General features: G+C 46.2%; 1 pseudogene; it reads right to left on the minus strand.

The window, feature by feature from the left end:
* Positions 1–18,340: 18,340 nt before the first annotated feature.
* On the minus strand, positions 18,341–19,293 carry LOC101595715 (annotated as a pseudogene).
* Between the last annotated feature and the right edge of the window lie 339 nt (positions 19,294–19,632).

The following is a 19,632-nucleotide window of genomic DNA, read 5'->3' on the forward strand; positions in this document are numbered from 1 at the left end:
TGGGGGTGTCTCAGCCTTGAGCCACCCGGAAAAACCAGAAATAGCCAGGCATAGTGGCGCACACCTTTAATCCCAGCCCTCAGAAGACAGATGTAGTAGGATCGCCATGAGTTCGAGGCCACCCTGAGACTACATAATGAATTCCAGGTCAGCCTGGGCTAGACTGAAACCCTAGCTCAACAAACAAACAAACAAACAAAAATTCTGGAAATAGACACCCAGGGACACCCCCTCAGCTCACAGTCAGCAAGGAACTGGTTGTCTCCCCACACATGGGGAGAGGAAAGGGTGCTGGGCGGCAGTGCTCCACAGACAAGAGGGACTTAGCGGGAAGGAGGCAAGAGTGGTCCTGGTCTTGGCAAAGTAAAGGCAAATTTCAGGAGCTCAGACCCAACTGTTTCTCCTGCTCCTGTCGGAGCTCAGACACAAGCCGCTGATGGTAAGGACTGCAGGCAAGGTGAGACCCCACAGGGCCAGCTACCTTTTGTATTAGAAGGTCACTAGCGACTGTGGGGAGAGAGGGCCAGGTCAGAAAGAAAAGCATGAGGGTGCTACAAGGTGAAGACAGACCCTGGAGGACAGAGTAAAGCCCAGGGGTGCCTCCTGAAAGACGGAATGACAGGATCAGGGACAGTGAGGATGGGGCTGGCCTCAAACCTGGGCAGCTACACAGTGCTCAGGTGGGGATACAGGAGGAGCTTCTCTTGGGGTGTCCAGATTTAGATTGGAAGTCAAGAAAGAGAATGATGTGAATAGATATGTGGACGAGCAGTGTCCCTGGGGTTCTAAAAGGCAAGAAGAAATGGATGAGGTTGCTCCAGGCATCCAGGCAGTTAGAAGCACCCACGTGGAGGGCACACCCTCCTGTTGCTGTGGTCCATCTTATGTTGGCCAGAGGGTGATGTTCACCCTCTGCTCATGCCATCACTTTCCCCTGTCATCGTGGAGCTTCCCCTCAAGCCTGTAAGCCAAAATAAATCTCTTTTCCCCACAAGCTGCTCTTGGTTGGGTGATTTTTAACAGCAATGTGAACTCGACTGCAACAGTAAAGTGGTACCAAGGAGTGGGATTGCTGCTAGACACCTGACTGTGTGGCTCTGGCCTTTTGGAGCTGATTTCAAAGGGAATGTGGAAGGAGTTGAATCCTTGGCCTAAGAGGTGCTTTGCAGTGCTGTAAGTACAGCTTGATGGACTAATCTGGTCTGAGCTGCAAGACCTGAATGCAGTAAGAACTGTGGACTGTGAGGTTTGGCTTATGAGGGCGAGAAAGAGCTTTGCTTAGACTGGGCTAGCAGTTTGTGTAAGAAGCTTGCTCTTGTGCCCGTGTCCTGAGAAGTTGTGCAGGGTTGCTTTGCGTAGAAATGAACTGGTGTGAGCAGAGGAATATGGCACAGAAAGAAAAATCTTTGGGTGAACTGTTGCCCATTCAGCTGCAATTAAGTAATTACAACCTTTGAGACTGGGCTAGCTGACCTAAAATGGGCAACAGGAAAAATGTAGACTCATTTTTTTAAAACATTTTTATTTATTTATTTGAGAGTGACAGACAGAGAGAAAGAGGCAGAGAGAGAGAGAGAGAGAGAGAGAGAGAGAGAGAGAGGGAGAGAATGGGTGCACCAGGGCCACCAGCCGCTGTAAATGAACTCCAGATGCGTGCGCCCCCTTGTGCATCTGGCTAACGTGGGTCCTGGAGAATCGAGCCTCGAACCGGGGTCCTTAGGCTTCACAGGCAAGCGTTTAACCGCTAAGCCATCTCTCCAGCCCTCTTTTGAAGGGGCCTGAGTGCTCAAGGAGTGTCCTGTTCTTCAAAGTCTGCTTTATTCCCACCTGGATTAACAAATTGGCACCCTACCTGGTATCGTGGACTATAAGAAATGCTGGAAAGAGGGTCATTGAGTTTGCAACACGGTCTTGTGTTTTGGAAATGGCCATGTGCAGTGTGATGCAGGTTTGCTGGTTGCCTGCATGGAGACCCCATGAGGCCATGCGGATGAACCATGGATTGCAGTGGAGACCCAGTGGAGATGCTGGGACCATGAGATGGCTGCCAAGGAGCTGCTGGCCCCGATGAAGTTTCCCAGGACTGTGAGTAGCCTAGCTGGAGGGGTGAAATTGGAATGCCAGAGACTTGTTGCTGGTTAGAATTATCAGACTTGAAGATTTGTCACTGGCTAGAGTTGCTGGACTTGAAGCTACAAAGTTTGATGTTTGCCCTGGTTGTTTTAAATCTTGTATTGGTTGAATGTTTCTTTGCTATGCCCAATGCCATCTTTTGCAGTGTGAATATTTATTCTGTGCCATTATGGGTTTTTTGAGGTTATTTTTTGGTATTACGGCTCAGTTAAAAGATCTTGGACTATGGGGATGTATGAACATCATTGGAATTGATAAAAACTATGGGGACTTTTAAAGTCAGACTGAATGCATTGTATTTTACATCATGTATGTATATCAGTTTATGGGGGCCAGGGGCGGAATGTGGTGGTTTGATTCAGGTGTCCCCCATAAACTTAGGTGTTCTGAATGCTAGGTTCCCAGCTGATGGGTATTTGGGAATTAATGCCTCCTGTAGGGAGTGTATTGTTGGGGGCGGGCTTATGGGCTTTATTGCCAGTTTCCCCATGCAAGTGTTGGGCACACCCTCCTGTTGCTGTGGTCCATCTTATGTTGGCCAGAGGGTGATGTCCACCTTCTGCTCATGCCATCATTTTCCCCTGCCATCGTGGAGCTTCCCCTCGTGCCTGTAAGCCAAAATAACACTCTTTTTCCCACAAAAAAAAAGCACCCATGTGGAGGACCAGGCAGAGCCCCCAGGGCAGCACAATAGACAAGTCACCCACCTGTTGTCCCATCTCCCCTTCCCCACCCGGCATCTTTTCCTCACCTGGTCTCAGAGGGTCCTGGGCTTCCCAGGAAGTGATTCAGGAAGCCATAGCTGTGGGAAGTGAGGATATGGGAGGCAGCTGTTCAGGATTCAAAGCTGAGATCCAGAGACTCCTGCTCACAACATGCAGCTGGAGCCATCACAGTGACCAGACCTGCCACGCGAGGCTGCAGTCTGAGCACACTCTGCACAGCCCAGGCCACACCAGCCACATCCCATGGGAGGGGTTTGGCTGTAGGGAGTGTCCTGAGAAGAGGGCCTGCAGCCAGACACCCACAGGCGCTACCACAGCCCCCTCCCTTTAGGTTGACCTGGACTTCACTTTGTAGTCTCAGGCTGGCCTTGAACACACAGTGATCCTCCTACCTCTCTCTCCCAAAAGCTGGGATTAAAGGCATGCACCATCACATTTGACCCCTAGATTTCCCAGTTCCTGAGGTTGGATTCTCTGGTGGTTTGAATGTAAAATGTCCCCATAGCTTCATGTGTCTGTGACTAAGCCTGGTACCGGATCCCCAGCTGGTGGAGGTTGAGGAGGTGGAGCCTTTCTGGAGGAGGTGTGTCACTGGAGGCAGGCCTTGGGGTTATTAGTGCAGCCTTGCTGGGTGTTCATGAGCTAGCTCATTCTTGTTGTTACCTTCCAGGTGATGTGAAAAGACGTGATACCCAGTCTTTGCACTGCCATGCTTTCCTGCTGCAATGAAAATTCTTCTCAAGACTATTAGCTGAAATAAACCTTTTCTCCCATTTGGTAAGGGTTTTTGTTGTTGTTGTTTTGTTTTGCTTTTTGTCCATACATCCAGAAGGTAACTGCTACTTCAAGAAGTTGGAGTTGACCCAATTGCTCAGGCAATAAAACCACAGATTAATCACTGGGACCTCATGAAATTACAAAGATTTTGCACTGCAAAGGACACAGTGAAAAAAGCAAAGAGGCAACTGACAGTATGGGAAAAAATCTTCGCCAGCTATATATCTGATAGAGGATTAATATCTAGGATATACACAGAACTCAAAAAGTTAAATAATAAGGAATCAAACAAGCCAGTCAAAAAATGGGCTATGGAGCTAAATAGAGCATTCTCAAAGGAAGAAATATGAATGGCGTATAAGCATCGAAAAAAATGTTCTAGGTCACTAGTCATCAGGGAAATGCAGATTCAAACTACATTGAGATTCCATCTCACTCCTGTCAGATTGGCCACCATCATGAAAACAAATGATCATAAATGTTGGCGGGGATGTGGAAAAAGAGGAACCCTTCTACACTGCTAGTGGGAATGCAATCTGGTCCAGCCATTGTGGAAATCAGTGTGGAGGTTCCTAAAACAGCTAAAGATTGATCTACCATATGACCCAGCTATAGCACTCCTAGGCATATATCCGAAGGAATCATCTCATTTCCTTAGAAGTATGTGCTCAACCATGTTTATTGCTGCTCAATTTATAATAGCTGGGAAATGGAACCAGCCTAGATGTCCCTCAACTGATGAGTGGATAATGAAGATGTGGCACATTTATACAATGGAGTTCTACTCAGTGGTAAAGAAAAATGAAGTTTCTAAATTTGCAGAAAAATGGATGGACCTGGAAAGGATTATACTAAGTGAGGTAACCCAGGCCCAGAAAGCCAAGCGCCACATATGTGGATCCTAGCTACAGATGACTGGGCTTCTGCGTGAGAATGAAAATACTTAGTAGCAGAGGCCAGTAAGTTAAAAAGGAGACATAAAGGAAAGAGAAAGGAAGGGAGGAGGGTACTTAATAGGTTGATATTGTATATCTGTAAGTACAGTGATTGTGATGGGGAGGTAATATGATGGAGAATGGAATTTCAAAGGCGAAAGTGTGGGGGGTAGGGAGGGAATTAACATGGGATTTTTTTAATAATTATGGAAAATGCTAATAAAAATTTTAAAAAAAAGAAGTTGGGGTTGAGGGCTGGAGGGATGGAGTGAGCCTTTCCCCCAGAGCGGGCACCCTGCTCAGAGGAGTACTTCATATAAGGAAGCTCTGGGGGAAAAGAGCCCCTTCCTTCTTCCCACTTGGCTGCCGGAGCTGCTCTCTGCCTTCCAGCATGGACTGAAGACCACCACAGACTAAAGACCAGTGTCAACTGAAGACCTGCATGGATTGAAACCCAGAGGCTCTTCAGGCTACCTCAAGCCCTTCAGGTGCCATCTGCATTTGCTGAGGCATCTGACCACATGGACTGAGCAGCTACCAGGTTCCATGATTCTCAGGCCTGCAACTGCTATTGGACTACTGTAAGCAAATCCAATAAATTTCCTTTTTAAAATAATTAATTTAGCAGTTCTGTTCCTCTAGAGAACCCTGACTAATATAGATTTTGGTACCAGGAGTGGTTCTAGAGAAACAGAATTGTAAGGATGAATTTCTCTAGTGGGCTTGGTGCTATCTGGGGTTGGCTTTCCAACTTCAATGCTACCAAAGGCCCTACTGGTGGTAAGGAGAGCGCTTTTACTGGAAATAAGGAGGGCACTAATAATCCATGGTGTGCACTATTTAAGGAACTCCGTGTGATAGATGTATTTGGTGATCCTGAGTCATGTCTTGTGAAGAGAAAAGAATTTACTGACTGTGTATTTAAAATATTTGAAAATTTGTGGAAAAATAAGACAAATGATGAGGCTGGTTGGTTGCTTTTAGCATCTCTGGACAAACTAGTGAGGGAACAACAGAAGATCAAAAAGGAAAATTCCAAGCTTAAGACCCACATACATCATCTCAAGGTTTCTAAGGGTGCCCTAGAGGAGAGTCTCCTCTCTTGCCAGAACAGGGCCATGAGATTGCAGTGAAGATGCAGGGACAATGAGAAGGCTGCTAAGGAAAGCTGGCAGCCTCGATGAAGTTTCCCAGGACTGTGAGTAGCCTAGCTGGAGGGGCAGAACTGGAATGCCGGAGACTTGTTGCTGGTTAGAATTATCGGACTTGGAGATTTGTCACTGGCTAGAGTTGTTGGACTTGGAGTTACAGTTTGATGTTTGCCCTGGTTGTTTTAATCTTGTATTGGCTGAATGTTTCTTTGCTATGCCCAATGCCATCTTCTGCAGTGTGAATGTTTATTCTGTTGCATTATGGTTTTGTTCAGGTTATTATGGTTCAGTTAAAAGATCTTGGACTATGGGGATGTATGAACATCACTGGAATTGACAAAAACTATGGGGACTTTTCAAGTTGAATGAATGCATTGCATTTTACATAATGTATGGTTATCAGTTTATGGGGGCCATGGGCGGAATGTGGTGGTTTGATTCAGGTGTCCCCCATAAACTTACGTGTTCTGAATGCTAGGTTCCCAGCCGATGGAGATTTGGGAATTTGCCCCCCCCCCCAGCAGGTAGTGCTGGGGAAGTACCAGGCCCACTGGTTCTTTCCAAGAGGTTGAGGAGGAGGGTAGGTGTAGATGGCCAGGAACAAAACCACCAAGCTGGGAGTCTCAAAGCAGGAGCTCACTTTGTTACAGGCGGGTGTTTATTTTATATAATGTTGAGAACAAAGGCGGGGGATTTTAGGATGGGGTGAGATGTAAGGGCCAATAGCATACCACGACCTTTGAGATGATTGGTTCTAAGCACACACAGGCGGGAACTCTAACTTCCTGTGTGGAAGTAGCAGGCCAGAGGCCATTTGGCCCCATGCTGAGCTCTAAGCGCCCACAGGCAGGAACTCTAATTTCCTGAGCAGAAGTAGCAGCCCAGAGGCCCTTTGGCCCCCTACTGAGTCATAGCTGGGTGGAGGCAGTTCTCAAAGCTTAGCTAGGCTCAGGAAGTTCCACTAGGCCTCATGTCCGGGCCTTTCAAGGCCCAACAGGTGTTATAGCCAGTTTCCCCATGCTAGTGTTTGGCACACACTCCTGTTGCTGTGGTCCACCTTATGTCGGCCAGGGGGTGATATCCACCCTCTGCTCATGCCATCATTTTCCCCTGCCATGGTGGAGCTTCCCCTCGAGCCTGTAAGCCAAAAGAAACCTCTTTTTCCCACAAGCTGCTCTTAGTTGGATGATATCTACCAGCAATGCGAACCTGACTGCAACACTCTCCCTCTTTCTCTGTCAAATAAATAAAAATAAGACATTTAAAAATAAAAGGAGTTAAGGTTGAGGTGGAGGGTGGGCCCCACCTGTTTGCTAAGTTTGCACAGGTCCTATAAGACCCCCAAAACAAGGACCCCATGCTCTGCCCGGATATGGCGACAACCCAAATCACTCACGAGAAGCGGTCTTGATGCAAACTGCAAGAGGATTTTATTCCAAGCGCGCTGGGGCCCACAGTCGTACACCGCACAGGGGTAGAGGACTGCAGATCCCCGGATGCAGGAACGGGACAGTTTTTATAGGGTTTCTAACAAAGCCTGTGCATTAGACCAATCAGTCTCCTATGACCTTAGCGGTCAGCATTTGCGCAGGTCCTTGGGTGGGAGTAGCAGAGTGTGGTGTCAGTCTCCTATGACCTTGGAGGTCAGCATTTGCGCAGGTCCTTGGGTGGGAGTAGCAGAGTGTGGTATCAGTCTCCTATGACCTTGGTGGTCTGAGGCAGGCTGCTACGGCTTATGGTGCGGGCTACTAAGGCTTACGGTGTGGTCTATTAAGGCTTATGGTGCAGGCTATTTACAGAAACCAAATAAGTGGTTCACTTTATTACTCATTTCCCATCCTTGAGGGCTATCTCATGCCCTTTTTACCTAGTTTTATATTAGGAGCGGGCTCTGATATAATGAGAAGAGGGATTCTTTACTTGCTTTCAACAGAGAGTAAAGCCTGGAGTTTGAGGTATGCAGGGGCCCACTTAAGCTCCCTTTGGAGCGTGATAGTATTTCTGGGCTTCTGAATTCTTGGGCCTTTCAGTCCAGACCTATAATCTGGGTTTTGGGGTGCCCTAAACACCCTCAGGAGAATAGGGCATTTCCCTTCTCCCTTCCTGTCAGGGTAGTGGCTGGCATAGGCTAATGCATGTCTTGGTGTGTGCCCAGCATGTGACAGGACAGGACAGTTCTAGCTATTCAAGGAGGAAGTGAGAATACAGTGCCACCATGTTTCCAGTGAAAGCCACCTGAAAGGTTGGCACTAATATGTCTCTTGCTTGTTTCCCAGTCCTACCTACCAGACAGCATAATTTCAGAAGCCGCGAGTCTCAGAACGGATTCCCACACTCCCCAATTGTCGTTTCAGTTGGGGGCACTGCTGGGTGTTAGTTGGTCCCTCTAGAACACGGCTACCTGTGGTGACAGTGTACCCCGTTGCCTTCCTTTTGGTCTTAGTCCACTGGGAATACTTCCAGTGGCATGGTACCTGCTTTGAGGCTGAGATGGGAGGGTTTTCCTCAGAGTACCTAGAACAAGACACAAGTCTAGTCCTCTTCCTCAGAATAAGAGCATGGGTGCATTTAAGTTGGTTTTGTTAAGTATTTTGTGACAGCAACAAGAAAAGTAAGTGATAGAGTTGCCTTCCTGCAATAAATCCATATGGCCATGGCCACAGTTTGTGGTCATTATCAACTGCACTGGATTCAGCATCACCTAAGAAACAAGCATCTGCATGTGTCTGTGAAGACATTTCCAGAGAGGATGAACTAAGGAGGGAAGACCCACCCTGAATGTGGGCAGCCTCATTCCATAGGTGGGAATCCTGCCCTGAATAAAGAGTGGAACACCAGCATTCAGACCTCTCCGCTTCCTGACCACATGTGCAATGACCTCGTGCTTCTGCAGTCACACCTCCCCTTCCAGGATGGATTGTCCCCACAAACTCCTAAGCAAAACAAACCCTTCCTTCCTTAAGTTCCTTTCAAATTTTTCATTTATTTATGTAGGTTGTGTGCATAAGTATGGGTGCACCAGGATTTCTTATTTTGACAAATCAACTCCAAACATGTTACTTTTGTCACCAGCTTGACATGGGACTGGGAAATTGGAGCTGGGTACAGGCTTTGCAAGCAAGCATCTTTAACCACGAAGCAATCTCCCCAGCTCTTTAAATTGCTTTTTCTAGGTATTTTGTCAAGGCAGCAAGAAAAGTAGCTAATAAAAAAAAATTGGTACCAAGTGTTAGGTGGACATTGAGGCCAGAGTTTGGGAAGCAAAGATTGTAGCAGTATAGCAGAAGCAAAAAGTTTCCTCACGCTCCATGGACAGAGGGGTGGAGATGCTAAAGAAAGCATGGGTGCTCTAGTCAGAGGCTAGGGTTTCTGTTGAAGTTGAGCCAAGTAAGGGAAAGGGGAAGACAGCAGGTTCCTGGAAGTCATTTACCTCATGGTTCCAGAAATTGTAATCAAGTATTTATTTTATTACAGCACATAGTTTTCTGTGTTTGTTCACCCTCTGGCTCTTGAAAGATGTTTGTTTAGCAAGACATGGGCCAGATGTCACTTAGAATCATGATATTTTTCCATCCAATTAGAACTCAAAAAACAGGATTAGTCCGAGTGTGGTGGCACGTGCATTTAATCCCAGCACTCGGGAAGCAGAGGTTGGAGGATCACCAAGAGTTCGAGGCTACCCTGAGACTACATAGTTAATTCCGGGCCAGCCTGAGCTAGAATGAGACCCTATCTTGGAAACCCAAAATAATAATACATAAATAAATAAAACAGGATTAAGACAAAGATACATTGACTTTGGAGTCATTTTGCACAGGTCATCTCTTCAAGTATGGGGCTGCTGTTGTGATGAATGATGAACCTGACCATGTCGCTCTTTAGCCTTTGGAACAATGTTGCCAGAGGATGAGGAAGAGATTAAAGTTTGGTATTGCAGAATCCCTAGAATGCTGTAATCAGAGCCTAATGGGCCATTCTGGTTTGAGTTTGGAAGATAATGTCAGAGTTGGGCTGCAAGACCACTGAGAAATCCTGCTGGAACTGAGCTGATAACCTCCTCCATGTAGACCAGCTGACAGAAAGCTGCAAGAAGCCATTCTACATGTAGTTCAATGGGAGAAAGAGATACCACCAGTGAAAATACTCAACAGTGGACACTGCAAGCTTTATAAATGGCCAGGCAAGCCAAATGCGCCAACGGGTGCAATAGTGGCACATCTGTCATGGTGGAAACCAACTGCCTTCCAATTGGACTGGAGGCCCTCTCCATGGGGGGGAACACATCCCTGATGCTTAAAACTTAAAACAGGAGTAGTCATGAGCCCTAGGGGTGTAACATCTGCTGATTTCTGGAAAAATGTATATACTATGCTTATCAAACTGCCCAGTAAGCACTTCTCTTAATATTCATACCCTTATATTAATGCTACTCTCACTTTGGGTAGAGAATCTTCTCATTTCAGATGGCAGTGACCTTGGGATGACTCAGAAGGTATCATGGTGCTAGAAAGAATTGAATGCAGTAGGAGTAATATCTCCATCACACCTTCCAAGGCTCAGGGTCTAATGTGTAAGAGGTGGCAGAAAGAATGTGAAGAGCCAAGGAAGGGTAGGACTCCTTACAATGTGCTCCTCCAGACATAAAATGGCCTGGATATCCATGACCTCATAGTGCCTGACACTACCTACACAAGACCATCAAAACAGGAAGAAAATATCATGACATAAAATAAAAGACTGATTGAGAGGGGGAGGGGATATGATGGAGAATGGAATTTCAAAGGGGAAAGTGGGGGGACGAGGGACAGAATTACTATGGGGTATTTTTTATAATCATAGAAAGTGTTAATAAAAATTAAGAACAAAAAAGAATGTCAAGTGAAGTGCAGACAGGGGAGGCCTGGCTCATGTGGTTTCAGAGACGAGGCAGGAATCTACCTGGAACTGGGCAGAAGCCTTTCATGCTGCATTTTGGCAAAACAACAACAACAAAAAAAAAAACATCTGGGTGCATTCTGACCACATTAAGTGAGGCTGGATTCAAAATACGGGCTAATTGGTTTATCTGTGGAAATCTGAAGACTAGATACCATTCAGGCTCTGCCAGGGTTATGGCTCACTGCTCTTTTAAGTGCACACTTGGAGAGATGGAGTAGAACAGGAAGACAGGATCCACATGCAGTCTGAGCAGGAGAAGAGCATGAGCAAGGATCAGGTGCAGATGAGGAAACAGCTCCAAGAGCCGAAGAGATGAGAACACCAAAGAGAACCTTGGGCTGTGTGATTGGACAATAGGGAAGTTAGCCTGAGGACAAACCCCACCCATGGAAATAAAATTTATAGAGGACACATATACAAATGAAAATTCACCTGAACACAAGAGCCTGAACTTAGATTGCCACACAAGTGACTTCCTGCTCAAAAACTCCTGCCTAGTAGAACAGTTTCTCTTTTATTTTAGGCAAACCCAACGCACTGCCCCCCACCCTTTTTTATGTGAGACAGAGAAAGAGAATTGGTATGCCAGGGCCTCCAGCCACTGTAATTGAACTACAGACACGTGCACCACTTGTGCGCCTGCGTCATCTTGTGTGCTTGTGTGAACTTGTCTGTCTGGCTTACGTGGGACCTAGAGAGTCAAACATGGGTCCTTAGGCTTCTCAGGCAAGTGCCTTAACCACTAAAAACCATCTCTAGCAGAGTATTTTCACATATTAAGCCAACATGGTACACAGAAGTCACTACAGTGACATAGAAGGGGTGAACACCCTTGGAGGAATGGAGCTACTCAAGGCTATTAGAACCCTGATGTTTTCTGTACACACCCCAGAGGAAAAGCTGTAAGGGAAAAACTCCAACAAGTCGACCAAGGCAGACTGCATCTCAAGTTGCCAGCAGCATTTGGCAGCGTTTTCCACGTGTTGCTGGTTTTGCATGCCTATTCAGTGCAAGAGAGAGGTTCATGGAGGTTTACACAAAGTTTACACAAAGGTGTCAGGTAGCCACTGAAGCCAGATCATATGTAGGGGAGTGACATTCGTAACAAAGAGGCCCTCAGAGGCCATTAAATGAAGCTGAGAAGTTTGTTTTTTGTTTTTTTTTTAATTTATTTGAGAGCGACAGACACTGAGAGAAAGACAGATAGAGGAAGAGAGAGAGAATGGGCGCGCCAGGGCTTCCAGCCTCTGAAAACGAACTCCAGACGCGTGCGCCCCCTTGTGCATCTGGCTAACGTGGGACCTGGGGAACCGAGCCTCAAACCGGGGTCCTTAGGCTTCACAGGCAAGCGCTTAACCGCTAAGCCATCTCTCCAGCCCAAAGCTGAGAAGTTTAAGTTGCAGTGCAGATTCTAGAGTGTTGGTGATGCCAGGACTGTGGGTTATCTGCCACAGAAAGCTGAAGGCAAGGAGTGGTTCAAAAGAGGAACCATGTGAGCTGCAGATGGCAGAGTTGGATGGGTAGACCTGTCCAAGGATGATGGAGCCTAGATGTTCCCACCATAAGCTCTGAAGGAAGCTGTCAGTGAACAAAAGTCCAACTTGCCTGCAAAGGCAGAAACATCCAAATAAAATCAGATATTTAGGGCCTGGAGGGGCGGCCCAGCCATTAAGGTGCTTGCCCATAAAGCCTAACAACCCAAGTTTAATTCCCCAGTTCCTACATAAAGCCAGGAGCAAAGAGTGGCATATGCATCTGGCATTTGTTTGCAGTGGCTAGAGAGCAAGTTTTGCCTATTGTCTCTCTCCCTCCTCCCTTTCTTTCTTTCTCTCCCTCTCTCTCTCTCTCTGGAGCAGTGGCACACACTTTTAATCCTTGCACTCAGGAAGCAGAGGTAGGAGGGTTGTTGTGAGTTCAGGTCAGTCTGAGACTACATAGTGAATTCCACTTCAGCCTGGGCTAGAGCGAGACCTTACCTCATCCCTCCACCCAAAAAAAGAGAAAGAAATCAGAATTTTTACCTGCAACCATCAAAGCCATGAAGTATGGAATACTCTATTTCAATACCTGAAAGTAAATAACTGCTGACCAAGAATACTATATCCAACAAACCTATCTTTTTTTTAACTTAATAGAGAAACAAGTCAGATCAAGATATGCAGAAAGTAATACATGACCACCAAGCCAGCACTTAAGAAGCCAGATACTTAGAGGAATACTCTGCACAGAGGAAGAAGAAAGACAGTCTCAATCATAAGAGCACAGGAAAGAATAGATTAGTGGAGAAATTACTGAACAGAGGAGAGTAGGAAGGAATCCATCACATCCAGCACAGTAAACAAACACCCCTGATACTGATAAAGGAAAAAATAAAGAGAAAAAGAATCCAGCCAACCAGAAAAGCAAATAAGGAAATTATAAATATTGCTAAACACTTCTCATTTAGTAACCTTAAATGACAAAAATGCATAGTCTTACTGGATTATAAAACATTAGTCTTAAACTAGGTATATGGCACATGCCTTTAATCCCACCACCCAGGAGTCCAAGAAACACATGTAACAGGTAAACCAAACCATAAACTGGAAGTCAAAGGAGGACAAAAAAACTCTTAAATGAGCAGAGGCTGAAAACAAGTTATCATAGCTATTCTTGTAACTGAAAATTAGTCAGCAGATACTTCCCAAGCCATCCATGTAAGAATAACGAAAGCCACTACATAGAATTAAGGGAACAATTCATCATGAAGGTAGCATTGCTGGGATGATGGCTCACTCAAAGGTGCTTGCTCACAAAGCCTGCCAGCTCAGGTTCAATCCCCCAGCACCCACATAAAGCCAAATGCATAGTGGTGCATGTGTCTATGATCGCAGCCTGCCTGTGATGATAGGCAAATCTAGGAAAACCTAAAGCTGACAGGCCAGCTAGTCAGACATTCCTTTACAGCCTAACAGTTCACTTGCAGCAGCCAAAGGCCCTGCCTCAAAGAAAGTGGCACATTACTGAACACTGGGGCTCCCAGTTTTGTAAAACAGACACACAGGCCCTGATACAATAAAAGTGGGTGATTTCAATATCCCACTCTCTTCATCTCCAAAAGTACCATTCAAGGAGCCACCTACTTCCCACTGTGGGCCTGTCATATGACCCCCAGAGCCTGGCCTATGGTGCCTTCCTACAGATTCTGTATGGTGAGCCCTAGTGGGCATCATCAGCTCAGTCTGGAACTGTCTTGCACCTCACTGCTCCCACCAGACAAATGACTTCAGCTCTGGCAAGGGGAATGAACTGTCAAATCCCACAGCCCAACCCCACTGACACCCCTCCTTCCAGCAAGGCTCAACCTTTCAAAGGTTCTGCCAGCTCAGCTGGGGATCGAGTAGGAGGCTTAATCATGCGCACAGGAGTCTATGAAGGATATCTCATGTTCAAATTACCACATCCCACCCCCTGGCCCCCACAAACTCATGGCCAACTCAATACAAAATACATTCAGTTCAACTTTAAAAGTCCCTGTAGTCTTAAGCTGGGTGTGGTGCCACACCTTTAATCCCAACACTTTAGGAGACAGAGGTAGGAGAATTGGCATGAGTTTGAGGCCAGCCTGGAATACAGGTATGTTCCTGGTCAACCTGTGCTATAGTGAGAGACCCTGACTTAAAAAAAGAAAAAAGGTTGAAGAAATGGCTTACTGGTTAAAGCACTTGTGTGCAAAGGCAAAGGACCCAGGGTTTTTTTGTGTGTATTTTTTAAAATTAGTTTTGTATTTAGCAAATACAGGCAGTTTGGTACCATTATTAGGCTCATCCGTGGCCTACCCCCTCCCCATTGGCCCCTCCTTGTTGAGGTGTATGGGTCGTGCATTGTGGGGTTAGCCTACGTTTATTGGTACGATAAATGTCTCTGCAAATCATGACCCAACATGTGGCTCTGACATTCTTTCCACCCCCTCTTCCACAAAATTTCCCTGAGCCATGTTGGGTTCATTTTTGGTCTGCTTCAGTGACGAGGTGTTGGGGGCCTCTGGGGCTCTGGCTCTCTGATTTGGTAGGAGTTGATTTTTCTCTGTGTTGGTCTCCCCCCTTGTGCTGGTACCCGGTTCATCAGGGAAATAGCACCCTTGCTTGTTTCGCCAATTTTCCTTAGTTTCAGCTGGGGCCCTTTTGAGGTATGATTGGGTGGCTCTCTCCTTAGGATCTACATCTATCTGATAAAAAGAAGCAGATTCTCCAATGGAGAGTAAGTTACCACCAGGACAAATGAGATAACCCTTCCTTTTTTTTTATAGAGAGTTTAATAGGTGTAGGCCCTCTTGTAGCCCATGATTGATGGTATCTTGATATAGGAGAGTGGGCTTATGTTTGGATATGGTTCTGACTTGTTTCCCAGGTCCACCTATGGGTCCCGTACCACTGAAGGGATCAGTTAGCCATATCAAGAGCAGTTGGTTCCCTCCATGGCTGTGTGCCACTATTGCACTTGTGTGGGCATCACAACAGGTTATTTACTGCTAAGTAGGTTCGACCATGAGTTGCTTGGACAGATATTGGTCATTTTCCCCAGTCGCCCATGTAGCACCTTCTGGCAAGGACCCAGGTTTGATTCCTCAGTACCCATGTAAAGCCAGATGCACAAAGTGGTGCATGTGTCTGGAGTTCATTTACACTGGTTGGAGACCCTGGCACACCATCTGTTCTCTCTCTCTTTCTTTTCTCACTCTCTCTCTCTTAAATAAATAAATAAACATAACAAAAAAGTTTCTATAGTCTTCACCAGACCCAATATTTTTCAAAAGTCCAAAGTCTCATCTGAAATCCTAGGTAGTCTCTTAACTGTGAGCCCCATAAAAAAAAAAAAAAAGTTAAGCTGCGTATAGTGGCACATGCCTTTAATCCCAGTACTCAGGGGCAGAGGTAGAAGGACCACCATGAGTTCGAGGCCAGCCTGACAGTACATAGTGAAATCTAGGTGAGCCTGGGCTAGAGTGAGACCCTTCCTTGAAATACTAAAAACAACAACATAAAAATAAATTCTAGTCTCCAAAGAAGGAATGAAGGCATAACAAGGAAAAACAGACCAATGAAAGATGGAAAAGCAGCAGGGCAAACATCAAAACCTGCAGCTCCCTGTCCAGAATCTGGGACTCATGATGAAATCCCCTGGGCTTCAAAAGGCTTTTGGGTAGCTCTGGCCCTCAAATCATGCTGCTTGCTTCCCTGACAGAGTTCACCTGAACCAGCAGCTTTCCTTGGTGGCTATCCTATAGTCCTGGTATGTCCAAAATCCTAGGGTCTCCACTGCACTCCTTGGATCATCTTCCTAGCTCTATGCCATGGCCCCCAGGGACTCCAAGGAGAACCATGATCCTGCTTCACACTGCCAAGCCTCAGTGGTCATCTCCAGAAAACCATGTTGCAATTCAATGACCCTCTAATTTCTTCATTTATCATACTTCCAAAACAAGTACCAAGTGTACACTGTCAAAAATTTTAATCCAGGTGGGATAAAATGTGATCTTGCAGAGCAGGAAACTCTAGAAATCTTCCTTCAAGCTCCCACCCTTTCTTTCAAAAGAATCAGCATTCCTCCTAATGTCCCTCTGCAGAGCAGAGCAGCTAGACCATCCTCACTGGTGGGAATCTCTGAAACAATTGCAGCTGAAGTGGCCTAAAACAATCTATATGTCCTTCCATACCAAATTTTACATTTTTCATAGCCTTTTACTCTGTATTTTCCTTTGCCAAGCACACCAATCTATTATTATTATTATCATCATCATCATTTTGGTTTTTATGAGGTAGGGTCTCACTATAGCCGAAGCTGACCTGGATCTCACTCTGTAGTTCTAGGCTGGCCTTATACTCAGTGATCTTCCTACTTCTGCCTTCAAAGTTCTGGGATTAAAGATGTACACCACCATATCTGGCCCTAATCCATTACTTTTAAATTCAACTTTCCCCAAGTCCTCAGAACATGGGCCAAATGTAGCCAGAATATCACATGAACTACCTCTAGCCCAGTTACTGAAAAGGTCCTGTTTCCTCTCTGAAGTTTCAAAGGCCAAATCTTCACAGTACACACTTCTTCCTGTGTATATGGAAGGCTTCTGTAGTCCAAAGTTCCCAATCCTTCAATATTCTGCCACCAAACCTATTCCAAAAGACTAAAATCCAGGGCTGAGGGAGATGGCTTAGTGGTTAAGGCACTTACCTGCAAAGCCAAAGGACCCAGGTTCAATGCCCCAATACCCATATAACACCAGATGCACAAGGTGGTACAGGTGTCTAGAGTTCATTCACAGTGGCAAGAGACCCTGGCACATTCATTTTCTCCCTCCTTCCCTCCCTCCCCCCTCTCTAAAAACAAATAAAAAATAAATAAACCTTATTCTTAAAAAAATACTAAAATCTACTCTGTAAAGTTCACCCAGCAATGGCTCAATTTCTTAGTATGAATTTTCTGTAACCAATACCTTCTTATTGCTAAATACCTGAACAGAAGCAGCTTATGAAATGAAAGAATTTCTCTTTTATTGTTAACAACTTCAATGACTATAAACAATATCCCATGGTAATGCCCTCCCTCCCCCCTCCCACTTTCCCCTTTGAAACTCCATTCTCCATCATATCCTCTCCCCCTTCAATCAGTCTTTTATTTTGATGTCATGATCTTTTCCTCTTATTATGATGGTCTTGTGTAGGTAGTGTCAGGCACTGTGAGGTCATGGATAACCAGGCCGTTTTGTGTCTGGGGGGAGAAGGTTGTAAGTAGTTCTACCCTTCCTTTGGCTCTTACATTCTTTCCTCCACCTCTTCTGCAATAGACCCTGAGCCTTGGAAGGTATGATAGAGATATTGCAGTGCTGAGCACTCCTGTCACTTCTTTCCAGTACCATGATGCCTTCTGAGTCATCCCAAAGTCACTGCCATCTGAAAAGAGAAGATTCTCTAACAAAAGTGAGGATAGCATTAATATAAGGGTGTGAACATTATGAGAATGCATACTGGGCAGTTTGATAGGCATAGTATATACATTTAGCAAGACTGCAACAGATGTTACACCCCTAGGGCTCATAACTACCCCTGTTTTAAGTTTTCAGTATCAGGGATGTATTCCCTCCCATGGAGCGTGCCTCCAGTCCAAATGGAGGGCAGTTGGTTTCCACCATGGCAGATGTGCCACTATTGCACCCATTGGCTCATTTGGCCAGGCTGGCCAAATATAAGGCTTTCATTGTCCACCACTGAGTATCTTCACTGGTGATTTCTCTCTCTCCCATTGAACTGCATGCAGAATGGCTTCTTGCATCTCTCTGTCAGCTGGTCTACATGGAGGAGGTTATCAGCTCAGTTCAAACAGGATTTCTCAGTGGCTTTGCAGCCCAAGTATGTGGAGTTTTCAGCAATAGGGTCTTACCATCTATTCCTGGTGGGAAAACAAGGGCCTTGGCAATTGCCTATGATGTTTTGGGGGCATCAGGGACCTCTCGGGCCAATAACTCACTGGAAGGTATCCCATCCCTAGCACTGAAATTTTTCCAGCAATAATCTTCAGCTTCTGAGTGTTCCATGTCCAAAAAAGTAGGTTTCCATATGATTTTTTTTGCCTCTTTTACTCTCCTTTAATTTATGTGTGTGGGGTTTTTGTTTAGTTTTGTTTTTCGTTTTGTAATCATTGTGAAAAATACAGAAACCGAAGCATGGTATGGTTTCTTTCCCACTCCCCTCCCTCCACCATGCTTAGGCTGGTCATTTGTTCTCACAAGCGGCACAGGCAGAAGATAGTTGGAATGAGGACTCCAAAGGCCACCAGGATGGGAAACATGAGGCTGCTGTCGTCCGAGGCATAGGGGTTAGGTGTGCGAGGGCCTGACTGCACCCTGTTCTTATTGGCCTGTCTTTTGAGATCAGACCCCTCATCATATTCTTCCTCCTCCTCCTCCTCCTCCTCTTCTTTCTTCTCCAATCCTGGATGAGGCTGCAGCTTTGGTACATTGTCTACTGTCCCAGCCATGATGTAGAGTGCTCAGACCTTGGGATTATCATAGTACCCCTTGACAAACTCCATGTAGAGCTTTCCTGTGAAGGTGGACACTTCCCCCTGGACACTCAGCTTCCCCTTTCTGATGCTCATGGGTATGATTTCATCACGAGCTGTGCTGTGCCCAACGTGATCAAAGATACCCAAGTCCTTTACAACAACATGGCCATTTAATCAGACATCAAATACCTTCTGCTGGGACTGTGCAAATTAGACCTCAGCAAATTTCAATACCAGCACATAATCCCCCTCCTCCTTGATGGGTACTTCATAGCCAAAGGTCTCCCCATTGTCCCGCTCTGTCTGATACAGGATCTGGTCCTCAGGGTTAGAACACAGGATGGGCAGTTTCATGCCATAGTCTGAGGCTCGGCCCACCCGGCCTTCCAGAGGGTCCTTGTGGAAGTGGATCCCATGCTCGTCCACATGCACCTCGCTGCCCTCGTTGACCGCCCAAACGATGCTCTCTGGCAACCCGGCCCCACTGGAACCGACCACACGGAGTGCCTGATCCCCGAGCACCGGCGACAGCAGCAGCAACAGCAGTCGGAGAGACGCCACAACCGCCCCATGAACTGCCCCGGGTCCCAGCATAGGGGCCACCAACCGCGGGGACTGGGGAGGGAGAGAGGGAGGCGGACAGCCACCACTCATCCTGGGCCGGTAGCCAGGCCACCACGGACTCAGTCAAACAGCCCCACGGACCGCTTGGCCACAGCAGCCCCGGGACATGTCGCTCGCAGCCCTCTGCCTCCTCCTCCATATGATTTATTTATGTCCTCATGGATTTTGATTAGCCCTCCCTCCACATATTCTTTATTCTGTTTCTTCCACTGACCTCACTTAGACCTTTTCACCCCCATTAATCTATTCTTCCACTTACATATATACACCCCGTCCCTTCCTTTCTCTTCACTTTATATCTCTTTTCTG

Source organism: Jaculus jaculus, chromosome 1 (genome assembly GCF_020740685.1).
Source record: "Jaculus jaculus isolate mJacJac1 chromosome 1, mJacJac1.mat.Y.cur, whole genome shotgun sequence".
NCBI lineage: Eukaryota > Metazoa > Chordata > Mammalia > Rodentia > Dipodidae > Jaculus > Jaculus jaculus.